This window comes from Dasypus novemcinctus, unplaced genomic scaffold (genome assembly GCF_030445035.2).
Source record: "Dasypus novemcinctus isolate mDasNov1 unplaced genomic scaffold, mDasNov1.1.hap2 scaffold_190, whole genome shotgun sequence".
NCBI classification, from domain to species: Eukaryota; Metazoa; Chordata; class Mammalia; order Cingulata; family Dasypodidae; genus Dasypus; species Dasypus novemcinctus.
Genome location: NW_026688168.1, coordinates 315931 through 342559, shown reverse-complemented (window position 1 = coordinate 342559; position 26629 = coordinate 315931). Strand labels below are relative to the sequence as shown.

The 26629-nt window shown below is 39.9% G+C and overlaps 1 long non-coding RNA gene across 4 annotated transcripts in view; it reads left to right on the top strand.

Annotated features, from left to right (window-relative positions):
* Positions 1-5830: 5830 nt before the first annotated feature.
* The window catches only part of LOC131277617 (uncharacterized), a 119526-nt gene continuing 98727 nt past the window's right edge, over positions 5831-26629 (top strand). For 3 of the 4 annotated variants that reach the window (XR_009184756.1, XR_009184757.1, XR_009184754.1), the window contains exons 1-5: positions 5831-6125; positions 10765-13486; positions 16174-16205; positions 16314-16483; positions 25807-26328. This is a non-coding gene — a long non-coding RNA (uncharacterized lncRNA). The remainder of the gene's footprint in view (positions 6126-10764; positions 13487-16173; positions 16206-16313; positions 16484-25806; positions 26329-26629) is intronic. The other variant, XR_009184755.2, reaches the window with a different exon arrangement.

Sequence of the window (26629 nt, the reverse complement as noted above, 5' to 3'; positions counted from 1 at the left end):
AGTGATATCAGAAGCTTATGTCCACTTGGTGACTTTAGAATACAGGATGGGAAAGAACTCAAGGAAAGGAGACACATCAGGAAAAGACAGAAGCTTGTCCTGGATGATGTATCTCTCAAGTCCATTTTGATTACTAAGTCCAAAATTTTTAACCCAAGTAGAATATATTTTTCTACCATATAGTTAATAACTTCATGCTGCCTTTTGTGATTTTACCCTTGACATAGTGATTAGCTAAGAGATGCCCACTGATCACTGACCCACCAGACATTTGTACTTCCCACCTCTAGTGCACAGGATCAAATTTTCATGTCTGAATTAGATGGGAAAAGGAAGAAATGAAGAATGGCTCAGTTCTAACTCAGATGAAGAAAGTTGACCTCACCTTGAAGTAAATGGTGTATGCTCTCTGCCCTGACACTTAGAAACTATTCCAGCTGGCCTTCAGGAGGATCTTGGAGGACACGGAGTCACAGTCAGTACCTTGGGTGTGTTCCTCCTGGATTGGTCATGAGGCCTTATTTGGAGCAGGGATTAGGGTCTATGAGGCAGGTAATCAGCAAGTACAAGTGAGCTGCTGAGGAGAGGAAGAACCACACCATGGAGGGGCAGCAAGCAAGGGAAGCTGTCACTGGTGTTTAGCAGGAAATAACCCTGCAAAGGGAATAAAATGCAGCAGTTTGTTCAATGAGAGATTCTTACCACTCCTCCTGCCCCTTTTGAAGCCCAGTGTTATAGTTTGACCATTGACTGAGCAAATATATGTAAAGTGTGCAATTGTGGTGGAGTATGAGCAAAATCCCAAACCACCTAATGGGAATACAGCTGCTTCCAAGTACTGTAGTACATGGCCATTTGTCTTCACCTTAAACAGAAGCTCATCCCTATTTCTTATGTCCCAGTGGAAGCTGAAAGCAGGCTTCTCTCCACAATAAAGTAAGCATGAAAAACCTTGTGGTTAAATTATCTAGATTTTTTTTTCTTAACGTGTAATCAATACCACCATTTGCACTTACTCCTGAAGCCACTTACAATTAGAGAAATGAAAACACTGAGGATTGGACCATGCTGTTTATGTTTGCACAAATACTCTGTTGCTTCCTTTAGAAAAGCTGATGGTAAAAAGTGGTCCAGTGAAATCCCCGTAAAGTAACTGTAACAGATGTGTGGAAATGCACAGGATTTTCCTGTTTGATCCATCTCTCCTGTCTATTTAGGTTGGAAATAAAATCTTAATCCTACGAGGAAAAACTAGCCCTGTATCATACAGGTGATTCCTTGTGGTTCCTCTTGTGTCAGGGCTAAGTTAGTAACAGGCTCCAAATGAACACTCCCCCTGACCAAGGAAATTGTATACATCATGAATAATTACTTGGTCTGATTTTCATATCTTAATGAAAGCTAAAATTAGGAAGTTTATTTCAGTAAACGAAAGGGTGACCTTACCTTTGAGTTAGATGAAACGTCTTTGTCTGCCCTATCTCTAGGGGACTTCTCTAACAGACCCTTGGGGGTTGCTGGGAGGACACAGAGTAAGTGTCTTTACAGGGGTGTTCATGAATTATTCAGGCAGCTGCCATGTCTTTGCAATGGGCAAGAAAATATGGAGCTGAGGGCAATAAGCCTGGAATGATGTGTGGTAGCCCATGCTTTCTGGTGGAAGGATTTTAAAGGAGGAGAGGAACAGGAAACAAATGAGAAACAAGAATGTTTGGCTATGTAGCTTAAGGCATCCAAGAGCAACATGATATATCCAACCCACAAATAGTATTAAATAGATGCTATTCCCTCAGAGTCCTATCACTCTTCCTTCCTCTTTTGAATCAAAGCTAATTGTAGTGTCCTTTTGTACTTCACAAGATCATTTCAATCTCCACTACTACAAAATGTTGCTACTAAAATACTCATTTGTTGTGTAGTATTTTTCTTTGTGTGTATTGGTGGACTGGATATAATTCTAGGTAAATTATTCTTTGTATTGAGTCACTGAGATGTGTCATAAGGATAGTCTTTATAGAGCTTGTCATTATACTGAAGCATTACCATTTAAAAGTAACTTGTTCAACTTATATTTTTCCTTCATTCTTTCTTTTCATTACTGTATTTTTGTATTCACTGAGTGATGTGACTCTCCATGCTTACATGAACCAGCCCACTGTGGGACAGTTAATTTGGATTAACTGTATTGAGAGGTTGAGCATTGATTCTTTATCCCACCTATGCAGGAATGTGGCAATGAGAGTGATGAACATGAAGCTTATGACTAAGATGGAGTTTGATTACTTCCTGGTTACTGTTCCTCCAATGTGTACTCACAGAATGATCATTTGTATGGCTGTGGCAATAAAGTCATCAAGTAGATGAAAATATCTCCCCAATACCTGTCTACTTGGGCCATGCACTGAGCTGTGACCCAACATTGGCAGAGATTGGCAACTTGTTCTACTGATGCCTCACAAGTCTCGGAATTTACCAGAAACATTTTGGGCTTTCTCTTGCTTTTCAAACTAATAACTAAAAGATTTGGTAAAATGCAACTAATGCAACCCTGGGTTATATGACCCCTGAGTATATCAAATATTTAAGTGCAGTGTTTAAGAACTGTCTAAGGCATATGCATATATACAGATGATGGAAACTCCTTCATTGTCACTAATAAATCATGCCTGTGATGTAAATGATAGCTCACAATATTGGTATATTGTGATATACTATCTCAATATTAGTATATATTGTGATAGGTAGCACTATCACAGATATTAGTGGTAGAATATTTGACTCTACCACTTAGGAATTTGAAGTCTTGGGTCATTAATCAATGCCCCTCAGAATCTTCATGTAAGGGATGGGGAGAGTGTCCATCATTGCAAGAATGATTCTGGTGAGGATTTTACAGGTTAATATATGTGAAATATGCAGTGGTGTGGGTTGCTTATGAATTGCTAAAGAAATTTATGGCCTTGGACAAGATGCTAAATTTTGTAGAGATGGTAGTTTAACAAGCATGACGTTTGCTACTGTGGGGCCTTCCATCATGATAGAAAGATGGCAGGGAGAGTAGGAGGAAAGAAACAAAACTCAGTGTCCCCAGCTTTGTAGCTAATGGAAGCCTAAAGCAATTGGCCATACCCAGTGTACAAATGGCACAAAAATACATGCTGTGACCCAGCGGCTGAGTACTATCACATCTCCTCTCTATAGTGTATCTCACCTAAATTGCCAGTATCCTCTTGACAAATCCAACAAATTCAGCTCCTTGGATACACATGTACTGATGCTACATTTACCATTTGTTCCACAGGAATTTCCACTTGATTAAAAGCAACTTTTTTTTTGGTGGTCTAGATTCCAGTCTACATTGTACATTCCATTGCATTTATTCAGTATCATATTGTAATAAAGATAATCAATTGTAGAAGATTGATGATCTAAAATATTACCATTTAAATGTTACTGCTTATTAATCATATGGATTTTCTTCCAATCTTTCTTTGCAACCCCCTTTGTTAATTCATTGAAATATTGTTTGTTCATTATTGGCCATCAACTCTGGGATGCTCATTATGGAGGGCTGCCTAGATTGAGTGCCAACACCCATAAAGACAGCTGTTTAAGAATGTTTCAAGAAGGGTTTTAGAAACCAGGTTAAGAATGATGATGTTCCTGAGTTCTTATTTTTCAGTGACAGTATTGTGTTGACTCATGATTTGAGCATCTATGGTGTCATTTGGGATGATGTTATCAAATGCACTGTATTGTCTTCTCAATGCCTATCTGCTTTTTCTTAATATATATGTATTTTTAATCACCCCTTTGCAGCTTTTTTTTGCTTGTTCTCAGTTCTTTGTGTCCATTCACAGTGCGTTCTTCTGTGTCTGTATTTTTACTTATTTATTTCCCCCTCCCCCCTGCTTTGTGGCTTGCTTGCTGTCTGCTCTGTGTTGATTTGCTGCATGCTCTTCTGTGTTTTTTTGCTTGTCTCCCTTTTTGTTATGTCACCTTGCTGACTTGGCACCCCATGGTGCTTGCAGGCCTGGATACCTTCTGCAGTGCTTGCGGGCTCGTGGCATTCCATGGCACCTGGGCCAGTAGCTCTCTGCAGCATGTGGCTGAGCCTGCCTTTACAAAGAGGCCCTGGGTTCATGCCGTATGGTAGACAGGAGCCCAACTGATTGAGCCACAGCCACTTCCTGCCTGTCTGCTTTTGGTGACTTTGCTGAGCTGTGTCCTCAGCCCTCTTAGGATTGACCATGTTATCCTATGTATTGCCACACAACTCAGAATTTTGAGCTGCTCATTTGCATGTGGGAGTACTGTGTGCTTTGGGTACTAATAACTATGCCAAAGTCTGTAATATTCTGGACAGCTAACTTCCCTAGGCCATGTGACTATGGAGGCTACTTTATAATGATAGGCAGTTTTGGTCTCTTTGTAGGCCCAGGTAATTTGGGTGTAGGTACATACACATGTGCTAGAACTCTCTTGCATGGTTTCTAGCAAGCATATGGTTGTGTGGTAAGTTCATGTCTGTAGGTCACAGTATTATGACACATGGCTGAGTTCACATTTATGACCTTCCCTTTAGCAGTGCAAGAGTGAGTTCACATCTGCACCTCACTTTCACATCTTTTTGCCATCATAGAAAGCAAACCCCAGATCCAGCTGTGGTGAGGACAGAACAAGGTCATATACCTAGAGCATGCTGTGGTGATGGGTTGTACTTGAGAAAACTGTCCCTGGTAATTGTCCAGTGTAAATGGCACCTAACATCTAGGGAGCTGCTTATGGTCACCCCTTTTGCTCACAGACAAACTAAAAATTACACCACAGAAACTAAAACTAGAGTACCTGCAAACCCCCTTGCATGCAAAACTTGCACAACTTAGAGAGATCACAGCCATTACCACAGAATGTAGTAACAAGGGCACATTTCCTCCATGGAAACCCTTCATCATACCCCTAATCCTCATCTCACCATGATGCTGTGATTAGCCTGAGTCTCTAGTTTGAAGCCCGAGTCTCTTATATTTGTTTTCTCATCAGACATCGGATGAGCCCAGAACACCTACTTTTTCAGTTGCTCTGGAGTTCCCCTGCAATTGTAGAAAAGAAAACTATGAGGATACTATGATGTTGAATAGGGTCTGTTCAGATGGTGATTTTATAAAAACATATAGGAAGCACTAGTAAAGTCAAAGCCCCCATGAATAAGCCTGGCAACTAACTTTGGGAGTCAACCTTTTCCTGCGGTATGTGTTTCTCAAATCCATTTTGATGGCAATTAGCTAAGTCCTAATCTGATCAGGAATAATGGTGCTCAAGCATAAATCCACTACCATATGGTTTATGAAACAACACTGCCATTTTAACACTTCCATCGTCTGAGATCTTTTGGTAGGCATCTCCCAACTATCCTTCCCCTAAAGAGTGGTTAATTGTGGGGAGCCACCCGCTGTGAAATCTATTTACAGCCTCCAACAACATGGGCAGATTTCACAACTACCTCAGCCCTGCCCCGCCATTTCCTTCTTCTTCTTCCTCCTTGTTTCTTTGTTCTCCCCTTCCCGCCACAACTCTGGTAACCACAGCAGCATGCATGCACAAGGCATGAAATTCTGCAGACCCAGCATGAACTTTCAGCCAATTCCCTCCTTGGACGCCTGCCACCCACAAGACCAGCCTATCACCCATGGACACGTTCCCTTCCCTCAGTATACATTCCCATGTTCTACCCCCAATAAATGAGGCTTGATCAGAATCCTGTCTTGCCTCCATTCTTCTCATCCCCTGCCCCCACTTCTTCCCACAGGCCCCTGGAATCCACCCCTGCCAGATTGGACAAGCAGCGCCCTACATGGGTGGGGCCAGGAATGAAGTACTCTTGATACGCCGACACAACGGAAAACCTGGCCAGGTGATCTACGCGAACTCGGAAGACCTGAGAATTCTTGGGCGGAAGACCTGAGCAATCAGCTTGGACAGAAGACCTAAGCCATCAGCTTGGGCAGAAGACCTGAGCAATCAGCTTGGGTGGAAGACCTAAGCCATCGGCTTGGGCAGGAGACCTGAGCTATCAGCTTGGGCGGAAGAGACCTTCAGAAGACTGCCTATCTTCTGAAGGCTCGGTAAGTGATCGGCGAGGATGGGGCAGGCATCCTCTAATAATTGTTCCCTTTTCCTGTCTGGCCTGCAGGCCCCACTTAGGACAAGAGAAGTAAAGGTTAATGTTAAAGAACTCTCTAAATTCTTTGCGTTCCTAAAAGAAGTTTATCCCTGGTTTCCACAGGAAGGGAGCATTTACAACTCATAAAGGAGCTACAGCAGCTAAAAGGATTACAACACCATAAATGCAGAAAGGCAGTTAACCACAATCCTTTTATCAACTTCCCACCCACCTGTGCCTGCTTAGAAAGGCCACCCAGGCATGCATCCCTTGCAGTGAAAACCCCCCCCCCCCTTTTTTTTGCATATCCGGGTCACCAAAGGCAAACGGAGGGGCAAAACAATGAGGCAGATAATGAGGCAGATAGTGAGGTGAAGATAGTTCGTGTGCATTCCACTTTCCCCTTTAAATCTTTAAAAGAGCTTAAAACTGCCTCCTCCACCTATGGGCCCACTGCTCTTTAACAGGCTCGGGAGATTATGAAGGCACTGTACAGCATATGAATTATAACCCTGGCCTATTCGCCCAAATTCAAACTGCAGCCCTTAGGGCCTGCAAAAGGTTGCTCACAAAAGAATGCCCTGCCTCCTCCCTCACTAATATTGAGCAGGGGCCAGAGAAACCCTTTTCAGATTTTGTGGGCAGATTGTGCATGGCTGCAGAAAGACTGTTTGGTGATACCAATACAGAAACAGACTATGTAAAGCAAATTGCCTTTGAAAATGTGAATGCGGCTTGTCAGGCCGCAGTTAGACCTTATAGAAAGAAGGAGGACTTGTCTGGTTACATCAGGCTTTGTTCTGAAATTGGCCCTGCCTACCAACAAGGCCTTGCTATGGCCACCACTTTAAAAGAGGTTTTACAGCTGCAGCAAATAAGAACTTGTTTTAAGTGTGGTGATCCCGGCCATTTCACCCAAAACTGTCCCACCCCCGGTATTAACAAAAAGCCTAGTAGTGCCCCTAAAGTCTGTCCTCATTGCTGCCGCAGCCAGCACTGTGCTAGTGGCTGTTGGTCCCAAACCAACATGCAGGGTCAACCTCTCCCTCCCCATCAGGGAAACAGAACATGAGGCCAGCTACAGGCCCCAAAACCCAAACAAGCTTATGAGGCAATCAACTTTGCTCCAGCGAATGCCAATCCCTTTCACAACTCTTCAAACTCCCTGCTGTCTACATGACAATGTAGCTCTAGGCTAGTGAGGGCTAATATAGTTAAGCCACTGGAAAGAGAGAAAAATGTGGCAACATTTGTGTTTTGTTTTGTTTCCATGCTAATTCTGATTGGGCTTACTTAACCAAGATAATAAAATTAGTACGAAGTTTTTATCAAGGTCTAAAAGTAATTTTCAGTTTTAAATCAATAGTTTTCTCTAGAACTTCAAGTCTCAGTATAGTCTTACAGTAATAATCCAAAAATGTGTGTTAATGGTCTGTCTAAACTGCAAAATAAAAACTTAACTATAGTTATGCTGCTCAAGTTATTTTAACTGATTGCTGATAACTAATGTTTCCAAGCACAAGCTTGCATATTACAGGCGACATGAATTCCAGAAGAAATCTTAAAAGGTACAATCTAAGATGTGATATATAACAGAGGATTTAAAAGCAGCTATACCAAGAAAGTAAGAATTATGAGTCAATTGTAAATAAATTGTATGTTTCTGTTAATGTGTTGTAATTGTTTTGTGTTTGTCTGTTCATTCAATGTCAGTGTATATTGTGATACCTCCGGATGGTAAATATAAATTAGTAGAAATTTTTAAAAGAGCTCTATTCAAATGGCCAAAAATTAAATAAGCACTTATATTAATAGTTAAGTTAATTATATTAATACATAAGTTTAAATGTTAATAAGATATCTACAATGATAAAAATTGTAAGTCTTGATTAACAAAATTACTATGCCTTTTCATAGGGGATGGTTCTTGCCTAGATTGAAATGAATGGCTTGTTTTTCTTTGCAGGGTGGTGTGGGGGAGGCGAAACTTGAATGAATGTTAAAGAGTTGGGTGTTTGTGGCAATGCTAGCTGAAATTTAATGGGTTTTGCAAGGGGGTGTGTTTTGTCCTAAAGTAGGATGGCTAATTTTTCATAAACTCTTGAAACTTAATTTGCATGTGGCAAGTTGTAGAAGGTATTGTGATAACTTTAAGTAAGGGAATGTGTTCTGTAAAGATAAAATTTGTCTAAAAATGATATAATTATAGTCTATATGGTTATAAATAATTATAAAAGGTCTTATAAAGCATTATTTAAATTAAAGTGTTTAAGTGGCTATTTCCAAAAGGTCATTATTAAACAAACCTGAATTAATAATAATAATAAAAAGTAATTTTATAACAGGGAAGCTTGGCTGCAGCCAGCCTCCCTTGACAACTTGCTTTTAGGAAACTGTTTCTGATATTGCATGCTACTAAGTATTTAAAGTAAAGTTCATTATTTTAACAAGCTCATTTAGTGTTCATGGTATTATGTTATAAAAAGTTTGCTTGATAACTTTGTATGTAGGCTATATGGAATGTATTTTTATTATTAAGGAAATGGGATAATTTTGTCCTAAGATAAAATGATTGGTTATTAAGAAAGGGTAAAATATGGAACAAAACCTGAGTGACCACTAAAAGTGCAGAAGGTTTGTGAAAAAGGAAATTTTATAGTTAAAGTGGAATAAGATTTGATGGGTCTATCTATAAAATTTTAAAGGCTTTAGTATCAAGTAGTATGCTGCTGCAAAGTTGAAAACTTTTATTCTTTCTCAAGGCCTCTCATCATTAATCTGTTTTGGTAAAAGTTCTTATTCTCAATAATCAGTATACAAAGAAAGTCTGTCTTATCAAAATAGCTTCTTGTGCTTCTTCTGCTTATCATTTCCTCGGTGTTCCAAGAAAGGAAAGTTTTATCTCTTTTAAAGGAACATAATGTTCAAAACTGCTTTCTCAAAACCTAATCCTGAACAGTAGCCTTTTATTCCAAACTAATTATAAGAGATTTGTTCTTTTACCTTGAAAGAAAAATTAAAGTAATAATTAAGTTTTTAATATGTTATAAGTAAATAAAAGGTGTTTTACAGTGTTATAAAATTAACAAGTTTTTTCTTCCCTTAAACCCTCTATTAATTAAAGTCGTATGAACAAAAGGTTTCTATAAATGCTTAAAAGTGTATAAAGTTACCAATATTTCAGCATAATATTAAAGAGAAGTACAGTGTGGTTATTCATGGTTTTAATTATAATAAAAGAGTATGTGTCACAGAAACAACCTCTTATCATAGATTAAAGTAACAACACTAGTATGCAGCAATCCCAAACACTGCTAGTTTGTTGCAAAAAGTTAAAGTCCAGCACAGCTATCACTTTGTTTTAAAACTTGCTAAGACTTTCTTTACTGTCTTCTTACACAAATCAAGCCAGCTGCATTCCTTTATCTATAATAAACCTAACAATGAACTTTTGCAGTGCTTTTCAGGACTATGTGCATGGCCTAACCATCTTGTACAGTATTTACGATTGTAATAGTAATAAAAAAGCAGCATATGTTACTTCTTGAAAAGAACAGGCTTGGCAGACTCCATTCATGTCTGCTCAGCATACTGAACTTGCTGCCATCATTAAGGTGATAACAATATTTAAGGAAACTTTGAATGTTGTCTCTAATTCTGAATATGTATGCCTTACTGTTTAGCATATTGGAACAGCTCATATCTTTGCTACTAATAAGTTATCTCAACTTTTCACTGACTTGCAACATCTCATCAGGTTAAAACAGCATCCTATTTACATTACTCACATACGCTCTCATACCTCTTTGCCTAGTCCTATGACAGCAAATAATGCTTGAGCTGATTTATTAGTAGGGTGTTTACAAGGTGCTCATGCTCTAACTCACATTAATGCTAAAGGTGTGCAAAATAAATATCAAAAGTTAACAAAACTACAGGCACAAAAATTATTCATTCTTGTCCTACTTGTGGACCACTAACAGTGGTGCCTTTTCAAGCTGGAACTAATCCCGGAGGCCTGACTTCTAATCAATTATGGCAGATGGGTGTTACTCACATACCATCCTTTAGTAAACTACAATATGTTCATGTTTATATTGACACTTATTTTCATTTTATGTACACTGCTGCTCAAAGTAAGGAACAGTTGCATCATGTTCATTCACATCTATAGTCTGCTTTTGCTGTAATGGGATGCCCTCTAAACATTAATAATACACCTTACATTAGTAAATCCTTTGAATCTTTCCTTTTAAAATATGGTATTCAATATGTTGCTAATATTCCTTATAATCCTACAGGTCAAGCCATAGTTGAATGCAACCATCATACCGTAAAAACTATGCTTTTAAAACAAAAAGGGGGAAATAATGTTATTATGACACCAAAAGATTAATTAGCAAAAGCTTTATTTACTTTACATTTTCTTAATGTTTATAATTCATTAACACCTGTAGAATGTCACTCTGGAAAATGTCAAACATCTACAGTAGACACAGGAAATGAAGATCAACCAATATTCTAGAAAGATATTTTAAGCAATGAATGGAAAAAAGGCAGGATTAAAGTAAGGGAGTGAGGCTATGCTCTTATCATTTCAGAAAATGGAGAACAAATTTAGTTATCTCTGAAAAGGATTAAACCCCAGAATGAAGAGATGGAGTCTTCTACAACTTCTGATGATGGTGATCGTAAGTAATAAGGAAGCTGCCAGTAATTACACTTATTAGGCCTTTATACCTAAACCCCCATTACTTAGAGTGTTAACCTGGAAAAAGCCATTCTTTCATATATATCTGAATAAAACCCATATATTCCCTAAACCAATTGATAATCGATTGCCAATTAAACCCTATAAAGAAAGACAAAGAATTGATAATCTCATATTACCATTTGATTATCAACCCTTATGCATTAGTAACCATCCTTCCTGTATGTAGGTTAAAAATCAGACCATAATTATCTTCAAAAATAATAATATTCAGTTTATTGTGACTTTGTTTCCCTCTTACAATTTAATCATAACCAAGAATCCTACTCATGATTGTCAGAAAATTAACTATAACCCAAAAATGCTCTATTCTATAAAAATGAGGCCTTGCATCCTAATAGCCAGTACCCCGCAACTAACATACTATGGAGAAGGCAAACTAAAAATTTTACTATCTGCATCTGTGTCAAAGAGAGCCACCTTCCTCCCTATATTGGTAAAAAATTAGCCTCACAGGTTCAGTCACTGCAGCTGCCATGGCAGGTGGTGCTCTTGGTCATGGCCTTATCAGCTTGCAATACTTTAAACAAGAATGACAAATTAGCCTAGAATCCAGTGCACAGTCTCTTGACTCTCTGCAGTGGCAAATAACATCCCTCGCCCAAGTAGTCCTTCAAAACTGCAGGGCCCTTAACTTACAGCTGAAAAAGGGGGGAACCTGCCTTTTCCTCCAGGAGGAATGCTGCTACTATATAAATGAATCTGGTATTGTTGAGGAAAATGCTAAGAAATTGTGAGAATTGGGGGAAGGAATACTGCCCTCCCAATCAACCTCTCCTTATCTGCCTGGCTCACCTCCCCCTTCGTAATGTGGCTAGGTCCCCTCCTCAGCCCCCTAATCACTCTCCTTTTAATCTGTGCATTTGCACCTTGCCTCCTTAAATTTCTCCAAGAAAGGATGAAGCAAATTTCTGCCCATGTGATGTATCTTGATGCTGTTCATCAATACCAGCCTATCCAGACCGAAGAACAAACAACCAACCTTTGAAAATGCAAATCTCTTATGTTGCCTCATCACCAACCTGTACCCTAATGGTGTTTCCTTGCCTGTCCTCCCTGCCCGTGGTCACAACGGCCCCTATTGCAGCTAACCCTTCTTTGTTTAATTAATATCGCTGAACAGCTTCGGTAAGGAAAACAGCTTCAGTGAGGAGTTTAGTGGTTCAAATGAGCAGCAGGTGCCCTAGCCAAACAAGACCAGGGTGGGTGTGGCCTCACCCACTAATCTCAGTACATCATGCATGTCATGCATGGTGTAGAGCTCCCTGTTATAGCTTGTTATATTTGCAAGTCATTTATCGCTGAGGCGCTGGTCTGGTTAGCTAACGACGGGCAACTGGGCTGACCCATCAGTCAACCTAAGACAGATGCTGCCATGATTCCCAATGACAGGTAAGACTGATCACTTAACAGGTGCAGCCCCAACCTAAGACAGGCACAGCCCCCTCAGTACGGGAGCACCTTGCAGCTGCACGTCACCACTGAGCATAAGCCCTGCCCTAACATGAGCCATCACCAGCTGTTCTTCACTTCAGTTCCTAACATATTAAACAGAGAAGGGGGACCTGTGGGGAGCTACCCACTGTGAAATCTATTTACAGCCTCCAACAACATGGGCAGATTTCACAACTACCTCAGCCCTGCCCCGCCATTTCCTTCTTCTTCTTCCTCCTTGTTTCTTTGTTCTCCCCTTCCCGCCACAACTCTGGTAACCACAGCAGCACGCATGTGCAAGGTGCGAAATTCTGCAGACCTGGCACAAATTTTCAGCCAATTCCCTCCTTGGATGCCTGCCACCCACAAGACCAACCTATCACCCATGGACACGTTCCCTTCCCTCAGTATATATTCCCATGTTCTACCCCCAATAAACGAGGCTTGATCAGAATCCTGTCTTGTCTCCATTCTTCTCATTCCCTGCCCCCACCTCTTCCCACAGGCCCCTGGAATCCACCCCCACTGGATCAGACAGTTAATATCTGTAGTTCAGGGAAGCAGATGTGGTTCAAGTGATAAGGCTTCCACCTACCATATAGGAGAACCTGGGTTTGATCACTGGAGCCTCCTGGTAAAAAAGAGAAAGTGAGCCTGTATGGTGAGCCAGTGCCTACATAGTAAGCCAAGTGCCCTCATGGTGAGCTGTGTGCCCATGTGCTGAGCTGATTGTCCATGTGAATGCCCATGTGCTGAGCCAGTGCCCGTAAAGGGATCCAGTGCCCACACAGTAAGCCAAGTACCCATGTGTTAAGCCAAGTGCCTGTGTGAGTACCTATGCAGTCAGCTAGTGCTCACATGGTGAGCTGAGTGCCTCTGTGGTGAGCCAGTGCCTGCTTAGGTGAGTCACACAGTAAGATGATGATGCAACAAAAGAGAAACAAAGGGGAAAGTCAAAGTGAAGGGCAGCAGAGACCAGGAACTGATGTGGCACATGTAAAAGGGTACCTCTCTCCACATCAGAGGTCTCCAGGACTGAGTCCTAGTGAATCCTAGAGGAGAAAGATGAGAAGATAAGACAAAAATGCAGAAGGTCATACAGTGAATGGGCACAGACAGTAAGAACAGTAGGATGGAGGTGGGGGTGGGGGTGGGGCTGGGGGAGGAGAAGAAAATATATAATTATGCTGTAGTCTAATCTTTAAAAATATTTATAATTCATACCATCATATAATAAGTGCTGTACTCAAATTTAAAAAAGGACAAATCTGAGAAAGGAACATTTCTATCTTAGACAAAAACAGATGACTTCACCTCAACATTAGATGGGACCTCCTCAACCACCCTGTCACTAGAAGGCTCCTCTACTAGGTCTTCCATGGGAGCTAGGGGGACACAGAGTAATGATCAGTACACTGGGGTGCAGCTCCTGCATTACTCAGGGCACTTTGCTTTGCCCAGACAAGAGGCTACAATGTGCAAACAAGGATGGTGGAGCTACCCAGAAACCCTTCATGTAGGAAAGAGAGACAAAGGAAAGAGTGGAGTGTAATCAGAATAGAATCCTTGGCTTTGTAGCTGAAGACGATCTAAGTCAATGTGAAATAGTTCATGTATAAGTGGTACTAAACTATACAGTATGATGATATATATCCAACCTATTCTGAAGTCCAAGGAAATCGTCAGTATCACACTGATTTCAAGAAATACTGCTTCAGCCTCACAGCCTTGTTGACTTTTAATATCCCATCCATTCTAGAGGATTTTTTTAAAAATTTCAATGAGATAGCTATGTAATAGAAAATTTGCCAGTTTACCCATTTTTACAGCATGTACAATTTACTTGAATCAATTACATTTACAGTGTTTTGTAACTGTCACCAAACATTCAATTCCAAAACTTTCTCATTACCTGAAACAGAAACTCTGTAATTATTAGCTATTAAGCCCATTCTACTTCCTGCTAGTCCCTGGTAATAAACTCTAATCTCCTATCTGTTTCTGTGCATTTACTTTTTCTTAGCTTTCAAATAATTGCAATCACCAACTGTTTTACTTTTGTGTCTGCCTTATTCAGTACATTTTTAAGGGTCATGCATATAGTAGTATGTATCAGAACTTCAATACTTTTTATGGCTCAATTATATCCCATTGTATGGATATGCCACTTTTAAAAAAAACTCATTCCTCTCTATGAGCACACTTAGGTGGTTTCCAGCTTTTGGGTATTGCAAATAATGCTGCAATAAATACTGGTTTCGAGTACCTCTTTCAGCCTCTGTTTTTAATTCTTTAATATATAAACCTAATAGGTAGCTGTCATATAGTAGTTCTAGATTTAGCTTTTTGAGGGAATGTCAAACTATTTCCCGAATTGGCTGCTTTATTTTAGATTCCTATCACCAATATATGGGGACTCCAGTTTACTCATATCCACATCTCTATTTGTTATTTTCTAGTTTTGTTTCTTTCTAAAATATTAGCCACCCTACTTATTAAAAATGGAATCTCCATTTCCTTAAAGACTAACCCTCTTCAACTGCTGCTGGGAATGTGGAATGGTGCAGCCATTTTGGAGGATGATTTGGCAGTGCTCAAAAGGGTTATTATAGAATTGCCATATGATTGTGCAATCCCACCACTGGGTATATATGCAAAAGAATTGTGACCAGCAACAAATGAATGGATAAGCAAATGTGGTTTATACATACAATGGAATATTACTCAGCTGTAGGAAGGAATGGCATGTTGATATATGTGACAACATAGATGAATCTTGACCTTATGTTGAGTGAAGTAAGCCAGTCACTAAAGGCAAATACTTCTTGACCTCACTGATATGACCTAAGTTTATTTAGGAGACTCACAGAGAGTCTGGAAGATAGATTAAAGGAGACAGAAAGGGAGTTGAGTGTGTTGAACCAAGCTCAATATGGGCAGAGCCTATGATAAGGCAGAAAGGGGTGGTTTGGCAGTGGATGGGGTGATGGTGATGCAGGGATATGAGTGGGTTGATGGAACTGGAATGGAAGGGTGAGCATGGTGGAGGTATTTAATTTGGACTGTATGGAATTGTGGAAGTCTTGGAGGAAGGAACAAGTGTACTTGGGATTTGTTGGTTTGTGTTGGGACTACAAGGATGGGAATGTTTTTTTTGGCAAATACAGCAGGTAGGTCACTGGTGCAGTGTACCGGTGCTAGGGGGGCATATAGAAAAGGATGCCCCTGGGGGATGCTTCAAAGGAATATGAATGTGTTCATCTTGTCATAAGGTGTTATATCAGTGGATGGAGACCCACAAACAATGAGAAAATATTCAAATTCCATCCTGGGAATCCTGCTATATACTCAAAGAGAGGGGCAAGAATCTCTAGAGTACATGGGCAGTGCCAAATAAAAGCAGACCAGTATGTCAAAGCCTCATTATTAATGCATAAGACTATGAACCTTATTCTTGGAAAATTGAAACTTAGTGGCTAACATAGGTTCCGAGGGAAGAAGGAGGGAAGAATAGATGGATCATAGGGCATTTTGAGGGCATTGGAACTGTTCTGTGTGATTTTGCAATGATGGATACAGATGATTGTACATTGTGTGAAAATGTATAAAAGTATGATGCAAAGTGTAAACCATAACATAAACCATTGACCATAGTTTGTAGCAATGCTTCCATTTTTTTTTCAATTGTAACAGATGAACCCTACTCATGTATGATATTGCTAATAGGAATAAATATGAGATGGGAAGGGGTGCAGTATATGGGAATCACCTATATATTCTTCTATTTTCTTCTCTCTTTTTTTAGGTACCAGGACCAGGGAGTGAAACCCAGACTTTGTAAGTGGGAAGCCAGTAGTCAACCACTGAGCCACATCAGTTCCTTTGAGTTGTTTTTGTGTGTGTGTGTTTGCTTTTTTTTCATTTTTTGTTTGTCTTTGTTTTTAGGAGGCACTGGGAATCATACTGGGACCTCCCATGTGGAGAGCAGGCATTCAAATATTTAAGCCACATCTGCTCATTCCCTATATTTTTGATGTGACATTTCTGTAACCTAAAGCTTCTTTGAAGATAAAGTGAAAAAAAATAAGATGTTGGGGGAAGATACAGATGAAATTGTAAGTATACATAAAAAATAACAGATATTAAGGTGATGAAAGTCACAATGCAAAAAACTTTTGACTTTATGGGGAGGTTTTGAACTACACAAAAGTTACAGCTATGGCAGGGGAGGTCTACTGGTGCAGGGTGACAGTGAGGGACAGATGCATGGGGAAGGGTGCACCTCAGGCATGCCTCTAGGGATTATGAATGTGTCCATATGGTCATGGGGTGTTATCTCAGTAACCAACAAAACTTTCAATTCCCATTCTTGGAGCCCTGCTACATTTTCTAATACAGTGGCAAGAATATCAATACATCATCAGAACCTAGCTAAAAGAGGACAGACCAATATGCCAGGCCCTTGATATTAATGCTGGTAGTTATGAACTTCATTCTTGTAAAATTGAAACTTAGCCTAGTGATATATACTGCCTAAGAGTTACCTTCTGAAAATGTGTATGTTGCTCAAATGTGGCCTCTCTCTAAGCCAAACTCAGCATAGAAGTCTGCTTTCTCCCCAGCATGGGACATTACTCCCAAGGATGGGCCCCCTTGGCACTGAGGGATTGTTACCAATTGCCAACTAGAGATACATTTGTACAAAGACCTTGACCAAGAGAGGGAATATTAAATACAAATGAGTGTTTATGGCTAGGATACTTCAATATGAGTCAGGAAGTCATTCCAGAGGAAAGTTTAGGCAGGTCACAGGAGGATCTCTGTGGCTGCCACAGTAAATAATGCCTCAGGCAGGAGTGTTCCTGAGGGCTCTAAAGACATCTGGACATTCTAGCCAGGGCAGATATCCCCAGGAAATTGGCAACCCATCAGTGGGCCTTACCTTGGAAACTATGGACCATGGTTAGTAGCAGTGCTTCAAGATTTATAAAAAATATCCCACATTAATGAAAGATGTTTTTAATGGGTAAAGTGTGAGGGGGTGGAGGTGGGGTATATGGGAATCCCACCTAATTTTGCTTTAACTTTCATGTAATCTAAAATTTCCTTAAAAGTAAAGGGAAAAAAGACCATGAGTACATATAGGTAAAGCCCTTAGAAAACTGTGGTACAGTGTCAATTTTATGTGAATACTCAATTACTCAATCCAAAAGGATGTGCAAAAACTTAACTGTTGTTACTTGAGACACAGAACCTAGAGGGCTAAAGAAAATGGAGGGTAGGTCAATCAGATTTCAATATACAGTCCTGCATACATTTTAAATTTCTTATTAATGCATTATTTTTGCTGCTATTTTGTATGAAAACCCTACTGTCCCAAATTGTGGAATACAACAATTTCAGTAGGTTTTTGTATCACATCTTTAGCAATCCAGACAGACACATTGATGAGGTCCATTTGTGCTTTCTGGAGTCTGAAGCTTCAATGCAGAGTCATGGCTATAGGTAGGCTGGAAATATTTGGGCTAATTTCACCCATGACTGCTCAGAAGTTATATTTTGCCTAGAAGCCTCTGTGAGCCTTCCACATGTATCTGTTACAGCAGCACCTTACTTCCCAGCACTATATGTGTTTAGTTTCTTAGCACTTCTATAATACATTGCCACAGACTGGGTGGTTTGAGAACACAAACTTAAACCTTCAGAATTCTAAGGACAAAAAGTCCAGCATTAATGTGTCCACAGCACCATACTCTGTGTCTCTCTCTGAAGATCCTTGCTAGGAACCATTCCTTGACTCTTCCAGCTTCTGGTGGCTCCAGGTGTCCTGGCTCCTGGCAGCATGACTCTAATCTCTTCCTCATCTTCACCTGGCCTGCTTCTCCAGTGTCGGTCCATCTTCACACAGCCTTCTCCTCTCTGTCTCTTCCCTTCTTGTAAGTTCACACGTTGTATTATATTGCAGTTCACCCTGATTCAGTAGACCTCATCTTAATCACATTTGCAAACATCTTATTTCCAAAAGTGGTCACACTCACAGGTACCAAGGTTTTCTCAATGTAATTTGGAGGGACACAATTCAACCACTGATGTTCTGTCATGGTAGGTACATGACAATATGCCTTTGTCAAAATGCACAAAGCTGAGGATTAGGAAGAGCGAGCCTCCAAAACACTGTATCAATACTGTCCCTTCAATTGTTCATACCACAGTGATGAGAGTTATTAACAGGGGAAACTGCTGGCTCTAGACTGGGAGGGTGGCAGGGGAATATGTGGGAATTGTTTGTATTCTCCACAGTTTTTTATGTGAATCTAAAACTTCTCTTAAAAATATATCAGATTTTTAATAATCTCACAGCACTTTTTCAGAAGATAACTCTTCCTACTAATGTTCAGAAATAGACTGACCAAACATTAACTTAAAATACAATCTGCCAGTAAATGTGAACCAACTTTAGTTGTAACTACATTTTTAATTATGTGGTTGTGGCACTACTGACTCATTACTAAAAGCAAAATTTCACATGTGGATTAATAAAACTATCATGGCTTAACCTTTTTAAAGGTTTTTCTCAATATGGAATACTTAGTATCTACAGTCAGCATTACTGATGCAATAAAATAATTGCATTTCTACTGTACTGTCTGTGGAATACTTTCTAGGGAATGTTTGAGGACACTCCCTTTTCTTTGGCCAGATGCTGATTTTGAGGTTCCCAACTGAATGGGATTGTCAGATAGTAGATTTTTTGGACTGGGTAGCAAATTTTCTTTTTTCATGCTTGAGACAAGAACTGGGAAAGGCATTCACAACAGAACTCTCAGGTGACATCTTACCAACAGATGAATGTAGGAAATCATTATTAACTTATTTACAGTTCACACTATGATCCCTTATTTACAGTCTACACAGGTGTCCCACTTGAGTAAAAGGTGGGTTTCAAAAAAAGTTGTAGTTTGGGGTTCACTTTAGACACCCAAAAGACAAATGTAGGGTACTTTATATAGATGACACAGCATAGGAAGGCAGCAGAGCACAGTGACCAAAAGCATGGGTGCCAAGGTCTGGTCAACTGTGTTCAAATCTCATTCAGAGGCCACCCAAAACAGGGAACATTATGTAAACTCTTTATGTGTCCAGTTTTCCATGCTGTCTTTTGAAGATTTTAGCCAGACCTGCTTATTACTTTGTATTATGAGACTAAAAATAAGCAAATGTAAGGAAATCCTTAAGAAATATGCCCAATATATCATAAAAGCCCCAGAAGAGTTCACTTATTAAATGTGGGGAGGAATTTCAAGAAACTTGCTAGTACTTCCCTCCAGAGTGGGTGCCTGATGGTTCCAGGACAAGGGGGATGGACACTGACTTTCAGCCCTCAGTGGGTGATCCTTTACAGCTCATGGAGAACACGTGCTCTGTTCTGAGATCCCACATCAATCCTGTGTGGTCAACAACACTGCTGAGTGAATGATTCTAGTCAGGAAATGTAGTCAGTGCCCCCACTCAGCAGATTCTGTGGTTACAAGTTACCTCCCAGGAGCTATGGAGAAAGGCCTGCCAACTACTTTATTACAGGAGAGAGAGTGGTTCAAACCCTCACCCTGCCTTCTGCATAAGTGAGTTCTCTGACCCAAACCGTAACTCAGGTTTCCCCTCATAGAGTTCCTCTGAAGGACCAGGGAACAAAACTTGTGAACATCGTGCCCCAAATACTCCCACTGTCAGCTGCCTCATGTGAGCCTTCCTGGGGGCATGTAATCTCTCCTAGTGATCAGGGGTGTGCTTGATTCCCATCCTGGCTCAGAACCCACCTTTTCACAAAGAGCTGCCACATGAGAGCTCTGCAAAGAATGTGCTCTCCTTGCACTCAAGTCTGAACAAGCAGTGGCAGAGGAGAGAGTCCCATCCATAGCTATCCCCACCCAGGACTTTCCTCAGCACCTCTAGCCTCCTTTCTTTGGGCCCCAATTGCTCATGTACTAAGGGATGTCCCTTCTTCTCCCTCCCCCAGGCTGCACTCAGTTACCTGCACTCTCTGCTATTATCCCAGAGAAATCCCACCATGAAATCTGGCAAAATCATATACACTTTTAGGTAAAGATAGACAATCCATTAATGAGAAAGGATAGTGAAGGGAATCACTCCATTTAACTTCAAAATTTGTCTTACTTATGCTCTAGCTTCCTAAACCATGGAACCACTAACAAGTCTAATATGTGTTATTATGGTCAACATCTAAAGAAGCTTATTTTGTGATGTAAAACACAATGGAAAAAAATTATTCTATTTTCCCCATACTTACTATTGAAGAGCATACAGGACAGTGAGAAAATCAGTAGGTAACTTCCTAAAATGAAAATTTTGGATAACCCCCAAGAATTAAAGGAAATATGTATATTGGTTTATAAACTGACATTTGGAAACTCAAGTTCTTATAGCTAGGTTTGGAAAACTAGTTATATGAATGGTACTAACATACCCCAAGTATACTGAGTTATATATACACTTAATGATGAATAGAGGTTGAAAAGGGTGTTAAAAACATCCTTAGTACACCTCATCATATGAAATGCATCCTTTCTGGTCCCTACCAATCCAGATTCACTCCATATTCTGCAATAATTATTTTACTACATCCCTGCTGAGTAAAATAACATTAACACAGACATGGTCTTGAGGAAGAGAGTGAATGGTAAAGAACTTTATAAGAAATGCTAAAGTTTTCTAAAGGGAGACTCATTTTGAGGCAACCAGCTTGATAGATGGATCTAAAATATAAAATAAGGATTAAGAGAAAACTATAAATCACATCTAAAACTCTTTAGGACAAATTGGAGAGGAGAAACTAAAAGAAAAGTGAATCATATTTTGTGGAAAAATTTCCTGCCAATTTTTTGGGGATTGAATTAATCATGTAGGCCAATATGATCATACCTCTTAAGCAGCAATTGAGATTTCCCATCTCTATGTACTGTGGAAACTAAGCTGGGAGCTTTTCCACCTGCTACCAATTCCAAATCTCTCTGGGCATAGAGTGACAGTTAGGACCATGAGCCTTACGTGCATCATGAGATAACCATGGCAACCGGTCATCACAGAATTTTCAAAGGGAATGTATTCTCCATATTGCAAGGTCCAACTGCTGCTGTGTGGCCATTTTACTTGGCCATCAGCATTGAATGGGTGTTTCTATATCTCAACATCCTCTCCAATATTTTTTATTTTCTGTTTCTTAATAACACCATTATAGTGAGTGTGACATGGTATTTCAGTTTGGTTTTGAGTTGCATGTCCATAATAGCTTATGAAGGTAAGGATCTTTTCATGTGCTTTCTGGTCATTTGTGTATACTCTTTGGAGGCACAAGTCTTTTCCCCATATTTAATTGGGTTTTCTTTCATTGTATTGTTGAGTTTTAGGATTTCTTTGTATAGTCTAGGTATTAAACCCTAATTGGATATATAGTTTCCAATTGTTTTCTCCCATGGAATGAGTTGTCTTTTCATTTTCATGATAAAATTATTTTAGGTGAAAAACTTTTTAATTTAGATGAGGTCTTATCAATTTTTCCTTTGTTGCTTGTGCTTTGGGTGTAAAGTCTAAGAAACCATTGCCCAATATGAGGTGCTGAAGATCATTTCCTATGTTTTCTTCTAGAAATCTTATCTTACTATTTCTTTTAGATCTTTATACATTTTCAGTTAATTTTTTTGTATATGAGATGAGATCAGGGTCCTCTGTCATTGTTTTACATTTGGATATCCAGTTCTCTTAGTATCATTTATTGAATAGACTCTTTTGAGTGGACTTGGCAGCCTTGTCAAAAATCAATTGGCCAAAATGCAATGGATGTGTCATGATGATGGGAAGGAGTGTTGCTGGGGGGGGAGAGGTGGGGTGGGGGTGGTAGGGTTGAATGGGACCTCATATATATATATATATATTTTAATGTAATATTATTACAAAGTCAATAATAAATAAATAAAAAAAATCAATTGGCCATAGTTATGAGAGTCTATTTCTGAATAATTTTGAGGGTCCATTCAGTTCAACTGGTCTATGTATCTACTTGTCCCAGGACCATGTTGTTTAGGCCACTGTAGCTTTGTAATATCTTTTAAAGTGAAGAAGTGTGTGTCCTCTGAGTTTGTTTTTCATGATGGTTTTGGCTTTTGGGGACTGTATGTCCTTCCAAATAAATGTGTTGACTTGTCTTTTCCATTTCTACAAAGTTGTTTATTGCAATTTTCATTGGGACTGCATAGCATCAGTAATTCATATATCTTGGTATATTTAACCTTCCAATCCATGAGCAGGGAATATCCTTCCATTCTCTTAAAAATTCTTTTTGTATTCATAATTTTGAAGTTTCCCATGCATAATTCCTTTACATCCTCAGTTAAATTTATTCTGGTAGTTGGAAATGGACTTCTTTTTTTCATTTCTTCCTGAAATTATACATAAATACTACTGATTTGCTCATGTTTATCTCAACAAACAGCACTTTGCTGGAATTGTTAGCTTGAATAACTTTGTTGTACAATGTACAGGACTTTCTATATATAAGATCATGTCATTTGCAAGGAGAAAGTTTTACTTCTTTTCCTAATTGGATGTCTTTAATTTCTTTTTCTTGCTTACTTGGCTCTGCCTACAACATCCAGTACAATGTTGAATTACATCGGTGACATTGGGCATCCTTGTCTCATTCCAGATCTTGGAAAGTTTTCAATCTTTCACCAGTGATATGGTATTTGCAGTGGTGTTTTTCAAGTATGCCCTTTATAATGTTGGTGAAGTTTCCTTTTATTCTTATTTTTCTAAGTGATTTTAGGAAGAAAGGATGCTGGATTTTGTCACATGCCTTTTCTGCATTAATTTAGATGATATTGTTTTTTCCCCCTTCATTTTTGGTTTTTAAACTCTCCAATCTTTGTGATTTCTTTCTGCTTGTGTTGGATTTAGTTTGTGCTGTTGTTTTGTTAGTTCCTCCTGATGTGCAGTTCGGTGTTTGACTTTTGCTCTTTTTTCTTTTGTAGTTTAAGCATTTAGGGCTATAAATTCCCCCCTCAGTACTGCGTTTGCTACATCCTGTAAGTTTTTGTATGTGGTGGTTTTGTTTTCAATCATCTCAGAATGTTTCCTAATTGCTTTCCTGCTTTCACCGTTGAGACAGTCCTTAAAAATGCTGCTTTCTCAAAGCTGTTGGGGGAGAGAGTCAATGCCCAAAGGATGTTCATGAGCCACCAGAATGGCCCCAATGCTGACACAATTTCCTGACTCTACATTTCAAACCCTAACAATTATGTCATTTCCCTCACATGAACCCCCCCCCCAAAGGTCTAGATGAAGTCCAGACTTGTAGCCCTCTTCCCACAGCATTTTTACATTATCTGTCACCTACTTTGGTGAGGCTCTCTGACAGTCAAGTGACTTCCCTGAGTGACTGGTGGTCTATTTGGCTCCCCAAGCTGGTGCAGAACCCTGGGCATCCCAGACCAACTGCTACATGGCAACTCCTCAAATGATTAGCTTCACCTTCCACTGAGCAACCCTGGGTGATCAGTTGATGTTCATCAACAGGGATAGTGACCCACTGCACCAGGGCTTTTTGGTTCAATGGATGAAGTCTGGAAGCCCCCAGCTTTTTCCCTGGCTAAGGTCTTCAATCCTGTCTGAGCAGCCTGGATTGAAAATAGGCATAGAGTTCACAAGCACTAATTATGTACCTTCTCTGCAAGTGTTCTTCCTCACCAAACCAGGTCCATTCTGGAAGATATGGGTCTGAGACCTTACAGTCCTTATGAATTTTACTGACCATTACTGATACTACATGCCTTTTTCTTTACTGTTTCACAAGCTGAACTCACTACAAATCTGTGACAGTTAGGCTAATGTGTCAACTCAGCCATGTAATTGTGCCCAGTTGTTTGGTCAAGCAAACACTGAGCTAACTGTAATACAAGAGCATTTATGAACTTTAGTCACCATTGACTCTACTGCAGTGGTAAATCATGGATAGCTGGTTATAATTACATCAGTCAGGGGCATTGCCATCAGCAGTGAGTGATGCTTAACCCAATCAGTTAAATGCCACCCAACATTAAGAAAGCGAAAACCCAATTAAAAGTTATTAACAACCATGATTGTAACATTCTTACATCAATATCAAAATGTACGTGTTAAGGCTAGGGGAGTACAGAAGAGATATACTAAATGTATGCTATGGACCATATTTAGTGGTAATAGTCTGATGATAAATCTCATAATCTGTAACAAATGAATGTTCCACAATGGTGTGGTTGTTGAAGGCTTGTAGTATGGGAATTCTGCATATCAGCATGATTGTTTTGTAAGTTCACAACTTCTTTTATATATATATATATATATATATATATATATATATATATATATATATATATATATATATATATATGGGGGAAGTGATTCTGGCATTGAAAGAGAATTGCCCAGCCCATCTTTGTACAGCCAGTATGTCCCAGAATTTGTCAAGAACCTTCACTGGACTTTCATTGCAGCCCCTGGTTGCAGCCTGCCTGTGGAACCTGGACTTATGAATCCCCATGGCTGTGTGAGAGATTCTTATAGAATCACATGCTATTGACATAATTTCTTGTTGATTCTATTTCCCTAGAGAACACTGACTTATACAGCTTTGTACAGGGAGTGGTTTTTTTTTCCCAATTTCTACTCAATTTATTCATTTTTTTAAAAGATATTACATTAAAAAAATATATATGAGGTCCCCATTCGCCCCCACCACCCCCACCCCACCACTCCCCCCTCAATAACACTCTTCCCCATCATCATGTCACATCCATTGCATCTGGTGAGTACATCTCTGGGCATCGCTGCACCCCATGTCCCGTGTTCCACACCATAGCCCACACTTTCCCATGTTCCATCCAGTGGGCCATGGGAGGACATACAACATCCAGCAGTTGTCCCTGGGGTACCACCCAGGACAACTCCAAGTCCCAAGAATGCCTGGGAGTGGTTCTTGAGGAACAGAGTCTTTACATGGGGTGTCTGAAGTGGTTTTGGGAGTTTTGCAATAGTCTCTTTAATTGAACTCAAGGGAACTGACAATTCCCTTTCCAATAACAAAGAGGCTGCTAATGGTTTATGGTGTGAGTTAGCAATCGAGATGCACAGATAGCATCACTGGATTCCCCTACTTCCATACTTATAAGAAGCAAGGATCTGGGTGAGAGTGTTCTTAATACCTTAACAGAGTTCTGTGCAGTCAAACAGTGTAATGATGTTGGCTGGCTCCTCCTAGATAGTCTGGATAGTGTTACAAAAGAAAGAGATGAGTTAAAGGCTTCAGATTTGAAACTTAAACTCCACATGGATGATGCAAAAGTTTCTATGTGTGCTCTGAAAGAAAATCTTGTCTCCTGTGCGACAGGCTTGAAATATCTGAGAACCAAATTCAGACTCTCATTGTATGAGTAATGGAGTTACAAAGGAAACTAAAATCCCAATCCTGCAGTGTTTCTTCAAACTGAAGACTTTGATTGGAAAAGAGTGGAATTCAGAGAATTGGGATGGAGATATATGGGATGATGATATTGATGGAGACATTGAAACCCTGAATTCTGCTGCGACTTTATCACATAAGCCTGCCATGGCCTGCCCTGTCCAGATCATACCTTGCCAACCTTGTATCATCCAATATCAAGCCTGCTCCAGGGAGTCTGAAACAACTTCCAGCCCTGAGGTGGGTACCAGCCAAACTGAAGCCTGCCCTGCCCAGTCTCTGGCCTGCCCCAAGGAGTCTGGACCTCCTCCCAGCACTGAGACATGTACCAGCCAAACTCCAGCATGCACTGCCTAGCCTCCAGTCTGCCCTGAGGAAACTACCTTCCAACCCCTGCCTGAAGAGATTAATCCTGTCTCACCAGAAGAAAATGCAAGAGAATGCCCTGAGGTCAGTAGCTTGCAAGGCATTTCTAATCCTTCTCCTTACCCACCCCCACCACCTCTCTTGTATTTGAGACCTATTACTAGACTAAAATCACAACAAGACCCCAAAGGTGAAATATAAAGTGTGACCCATGAGGAAGTAATGTATACTCAGAAAGAATGGCATGAGTTTTCAACTTATATAGACAGAAATCATGGGAATATGTGTGGGAATGGATACTAAGGGTATGGGATAATGGTGGAAGAAATATAAAGTTGGATCAGGCTGAATTTATTGATATGGGCCCACTAAGCAGAAATTCTGG